Genomic DNA, 6303 nt, shown 5'->3' on the forward strand with positions numbered 1-6303 from the left:
GTGCGGTTTCTCAATATTACGCGGTTACACACTGGGATTTGTGAGGTTTTCATCTAAGTTTGGTATGACTCTTTTGGGCGACTACGGGTCGTCTCGAGCCCTTCTCGGACTTGGATTATCTCAATTGTTGTTTCTTGATGGAGTTCAGATTTGGCGATTTGCTTGCCGCATGCTTTGGTTAAATGAACAGGGGTATGACATTTGCGGTCATATAGGGTTTCGGAAGTGCTGCGTTAATATACGAGTGATAGCTGTCGCAGTAAGGGGAACTACTAAAGGTGACAATACCAGTCTGTAACATGTCTTTCCAAGATTGAATCGTACGTTTGCTCGGTTCGTCGGTTGTGGAAGATACGCGGTACATATGTCTAAGCGGGTTCCCAAGGTCTCTTGCAACGCTAGAGGTGAAACGAGTATTTCAATACAGGATAAATGACGAAGATACACCGTGTTGGAATAGAATTTCTTAAGATATGTTTGAACAAGTCAGTTAGGGTTCGAAAAATGTTCGTTAGGACTATTCACCCTCGTGGCGAATACTAATGTAATATGAGGAGTTTCTCTATCCATGGAGAAATGTTACAAGGAGTTTCCTTAACGGAAATGCGAGCGATGAGGATAGGAGTGAAATGAGGACTTTGAATAGGATGAGCTTACATCTCGAGGTTGCCATAACGTGCCTCTAGTTGTAAAAAAAAAAAGAAGCCTGAAAGAGAAACGAGATAGTACACGTAATTGTATAGTTCGGGGTTGAATAATGGTTGGACGATTATCAGCAACGCAAGGGCGTTAAGTCAAAGAAGAGTGAAGTATCGTTGGATTGTGTGCTATCTTAAATTCCAGTAATATCAGACGGTAACGGTGAAATATCAGAGGTGTGTAGTGTGGTACGTGATGACGAGAAAATTGATCGGATACACAATTTAGTATTCGACTTCTTCGTGCAAACTAACGAATTTTAGTTACGTTAATTTTTGAGTCGAGAGAGTATGCCTTTCGGCGTTCATGTAGAAATATTTCCATGTTTGAGTTCCATCTGTTGCTATACGATTTTAACTAGAAATGTTGGTGTGAAGAATCACGCTCAAGGTTCGAACACGGAGAGGTTTAAAGTTTTCCCTTAGTGAGTTAACGAGTTTAAAAGTCGGGTAACACGAGAAAAGTCAGAAATGAATCTTCGGTGATAACAGGCGAGTTCTAAGATTTTACGAATACAAGTCTGAGTTGAGAGAGTTTCATGATCACGTGTGGCTTGATTTCGAGATTGATTGTAATGCCTTGACCATTAACATCATGGTCTAGAAAATTTGACTTCGTTTAACAGAAATTCTCACTCGGAGAATTTGGTATAGAGTTGCTCTTTTCTCAAAGTTCGAGCGTAAGATGATGATGTTGTTCGTTTGCCTTCTTTACTTGAATAAGTTAAGATGTCATCTATAAATGTGATAACAGATTTGTCTAGATAAGTTGCATACGTGGTTTAGGAGGTTCATGAATACGGACGAGCCTTGGATAAATTGAATGGTACTAAGAGGGATTTACAACTAACGTTGCGAGTTCGGAAAAGACTCAGGAGACATCGTCTCCCTTAACCCCCAATTGATGATAACCGGAACGGAGGTCGTTTTGGAATACACACGGGATTCATGCAAGAAATCATGAGGTCATGGATGCGAGGGAGAGGGTATCGGTTTCCAACCGAAAATTACTCAGTTCACGATAATCTATACAAGATGATGGGGAAACATTTTTTTTTTTTTTTTTTTCTTTTAACGAAAAGGTTCCGAGCTCCCTAGTTCTATAGGTGTCAAGTCAAAAGTCTTAACGTATATCCTCCAATAAAATTTATAGGCACACAATATTTTCCGTTGGTCACTTAAATCGTCTAAGTAATATCTAGGGGAAAAAAGTGGAATGTAAAGAGCACGAGTCAAAGACTTGGTTAATAAACATCTAGCGGTAATCGAATCGAATAAGTATGAAATATACTGTTTGTTGTGAAGAAACGTACCCGTGACTAGTCCATCGTCATCTCGGGCATCCTAGGTGTCGATGTTGAAAGTTCAACGGCGTGCGTTGGGGTTGATTTTCTTGTTTGGGCACGCACTCCTAAAATGACCCGGTTGGCCACATTCAAAACAAACACCCGTCTTGGGTGCATTGTGCTCCTTTTGGGCGACGGGAGCGGTATTCCTACAATCGTGGGCTACATGGCCACTTCTTTGACACTTCAAGCAAAATGGTTTGCCACATTCACCTAAATGATGTTTGTAGCACTCGTTACAATACGGTAGGTGTCCGGTATAACCTTTCTTGCCGTTGGGGATGAAGGGCTTCTTGGCGGGGTTGTTGTAATTGCTTGATTGGGGGGCTTCCCATTTTCTTTTGTTGTCACCCGACTTATCCTCGGCTTTACGTGCCGGCACTTCAATCTCGTCCACTGTTTCAATCAATTGGCGGGCCATATTCAAAGCCTCTTGGTGGTTAGCGGGTTTGGATGACATTACTCCTTGTTTGATGCTCTTGGGGAGACCATCCATGTAAAGTTCAACCCTTAAAGATTCGGGGTTCACAAGATTTGGGCACATCAAAGCAAGTTCGGAGAATCGTTGATTATAGGCCTTAAGGTCATTCCCGACCGCTTTTAAAGTTCTTAGTTCGTGTTCGAGCTTACGGGTCTCTTCGCGCGGGAAGTATTCGGTGATCATCTTTTTCTTTAAGTCGGCCCATGAGAGTGTGTGGGCTTCATCGATACCCACCGACAGCACATATGTATTCCACCATGTGAGGGCGATACCGGCAAAAGTGTGGGTGGAATATTTGACTTTGTCTTGGTCCCGACAACCGCTTATGCTAAAAACGGCTTCTGTTTGCTCAAACCATCGGGTGAGCACAACCGGTCCTCCGGTCCCATCGAAGGTGTGAGGTTTGCACCCCATGAAAGTTTTGTAGGAGCAACCCTCGTTTGAATTTCCGGCTCCATGGTTGTTGTGGTTGTGGTTGTTATTGATGTCGGAGGAGGTACTAGCCATAGCCGCACCTATGGCGGCGGCTATCATGCATTGAAAAGCTTGTTCGGAAGTTTCATTACGTGGCCCGCGACGGGGAGGCATTGTTCCTTCAAGACACAAGAATATCTTTGATTAGTATTCTCAATAATACTAATCATGATATGGAATGATGATGTAGAGAAAATTTTCCTTGACTCGCCTTAAATTCTTTATGTCATAATGTCGGAATGTCCATATGAATCACCGTAATATAATCCCGGAAATTATATTACCCTGATTCTCATGTGCATTTAACATTACTTCATAAAGTCAAGGTGGCGCGTCAACAAAATTTATCAACGTAAGATCAAGATCGAATACGAGTTAGATATGATAGAAGAGTTCGAGTATAAATGCACAAATAGTCAAGTAATTCCTACTTCAGTCTATATGCCGGTTGTAGTCTAGATTCACCTATGTACCCTATGACTCGGGGTGGACACAAATGAACTCTAAATCCCTACAACCAAGGCTCTGATACCACCTGTAGCGACCCCGACAAATCGTCAAGTGACGGCGTCGGCTACGTGGGTCCCATTACCTGATTATAAGTCTTTAAGATAACGTTTGACCAAAATATGTCGCCTTCATTTCAAAATAAAGATTGTTTCAAAGTTTACTAGAATTGTTCAACCAAAAGTTAAGTTACAACGTTATAAGTAAAATTGAAATCTAGGCGACACGGCTTAAAGTAAAGTCAAAAGACGCTCCATGAAAAGCATGTATACTCGACATCCAAAGCAAGTATCAAATAATGAGCGGAAGCATGTATCACATATCGTGCAAGACCTGAGAAAAACATAGAAATCTGTCAACGAAAAACGTTGGTGAAATCATAGGTTTAGTAAGTAAATTGTATTGAACCACAAGGTTCTTTAAGAATTGCTCAACCAGAATCATTCACATTCCAAAATAGTATTTGTATCACGAGCACCCAATTATCAAGGCTTAACCGAATCTTCCCTCTGAATTTTGAATTTAGTGTTAGAACTTACACTATACATTGTTGAAATTATATTTCATTCACTAACGGTAGCGAACCGTCTGAATGAGGGTTTGTTAAACCCGTATGGCCACACAACATAATTACACGCTTACACTTACACCCTGCAAGTGGAACTAATGATAATTGGATTGAGGACTTTTGTTCAAACTCGTATGCATCTTTGTATTCGTATTTGTTCACAATGTAAAAGCATGAAAAGTAAATAAGTATGAAATGTATGTGTTTCTCAGCCCACGATGTAAAGAATAAAAGTGATTGAAAAAGTGGGACTATGATCTCACCTTGAGTACAAGAGTTAATAAAGTACTTCAACAAGTAACCGTGTGCAAGGACAAGGCTAGTCTTGACCTAAACATATAGGTTATATCAATAACGGTAACACAAACGGTCAAAGATGTTCAATTAGTCCTATGGCTCGTTACGACTCGATTATGAAGCATGTGAGTCAAATTGTCAAGTTTCATGCAAGATACAAGTATAGAATCATGTTAGAAAGATTGCATAATTAATTGGTTAAGATTGACAAAAAGTCAAACTTGGTCAAAGTCAACGAAAAAGTCAACATGTTCGGGTCGGGTCTCGGACAAATTTTCTATGCTAGTTATTCATATATAAGCATGTTAGAACAAGTTGCATGCGAATTGGAAGTCTAAAACATGGCAAACATTTCACGTGAAACGGACATTGGAGACAGAAGCTGGGCACGGCTTATGCCGCGCCGCGGCCAGGCCTGTCGCGCCGCGACAATGGCCGTGGCCTGGTCCCAGGCCTGTTTCACTTGTTCAAGACTTGGTCAATTTTCAAACAAACGCAAAACTCAAACCGTAAACAACTAGAAGACGTATCTTATACCGTTGGAAAGCTCTTTTGACAAGGAACACAACTAAACATGTTTCACCAAACAAAAACATCATTTATAATAGCCGAAAACTCATCAAGTGATCATTAAACGTTCATTTTTAAGGTTTCAAGTTCTTCAAATGCAATTTGAGTTTCGGGAAACCAATTCACACATATAATATGCCGTTTTGAAGGTAATGAAACATACATTACAACTAAACACTAATAATTAACATTCCATGGCATTCAAGCATCCAAAAATTCATGTCAAGAACTATCAAACCCTAGTCAAACATCTCAAAATCAATAATCATGTTTTTGGAGTTTCCTTAATCAACCTATACATCAAAATGAAGCTAATGATACTAGTAACACTTTTAAAACATGCACTTTAACAATCTAACAACATTTGTTCATCCAAAATCAAGGATTTAGCAAGTAATTTCATATTGAACTAGTTACACCAAAAATAACGAATCGAGCATACAAATTACATACACGACATCACAATGAGCCATAGACACTAATTAACAACTTTATAACTCAAAAATCTCAAGAACACATAAAATTAGTGATTTTAGAAAGTTACCCAAACGAGATGAGGTTGGTATGAAATCGAAGAGGAAGATGCAAGGATTCCAAATATGTAATTTGTTTTGTTGTAAGTCTCCTAGATCGAATTTAGATGATGATTTTATGAAGTTGGGGTTTGTGTGTGTGTTCTTGCTAGAGAGAAAGAGAGAGAGAGGGAGATGGTTGAATGGTGGTGATTGGGGTGGACTAGTTGACCTAGTCAACTAGTTTGCCCCGTGTCAATTTTAGTCCCTCGAGTTTAGAAGCGGGTGCGGGATTTAACCGATCGAATATTTTTAAAACGCAAGTTAACGAGAGATGTTATAATTAAATAACGAGAATATTATGAATGTTCGTCAACGGAGTCGACGAATTTAAATACGACAGATATTATTTAAAAAAAAAAGACGGTGTTAAAATAAATTTAACGGAAAAACGCGGGATGTTACACCAGAGGCCCCGCAGCATCGCGCGAGCCCATTTTGCTAGTTCATACATAATAATAATAATAATATCCTAATCATCATAATAGCTAATACTTATTTCAACATTATCATTAATAATAATTATAATTACATGTGATAATAATAATAACTATAACTAATGATAATAATACAAATAACAATAATAATTAGTACTAACAATAACAATAACAATAATAATAATAATAATAATAATAATAATAATAATAATAATAATAGTAATAATAATAATAATAATAATAATAATAATAATAATAATAATAATAATAATAATAATAATAATAATAATAATAATAATAATAATAATAATAATAATAATAATAATAATAATAATAATAATAATAATAATAAT

Source organism: Rutidosis leptorrhynchoides, chromosome 5, assembly GCF_046630445.1.
Source record: "Rutidosis leptorrhynchoides isolate AG116_Rl617_1_P2 chromosome 5, CSIRO_AGI_Rlap_v1, whole genome shotgun sequence".
Taxonomy (NCBI): Eukaryota; Viridiplantae; Streptophyta; class Magnoliopsida; order Asterales; family Asteraceae; genus Rutidosis; species Rutidosis leptorrhynchoides.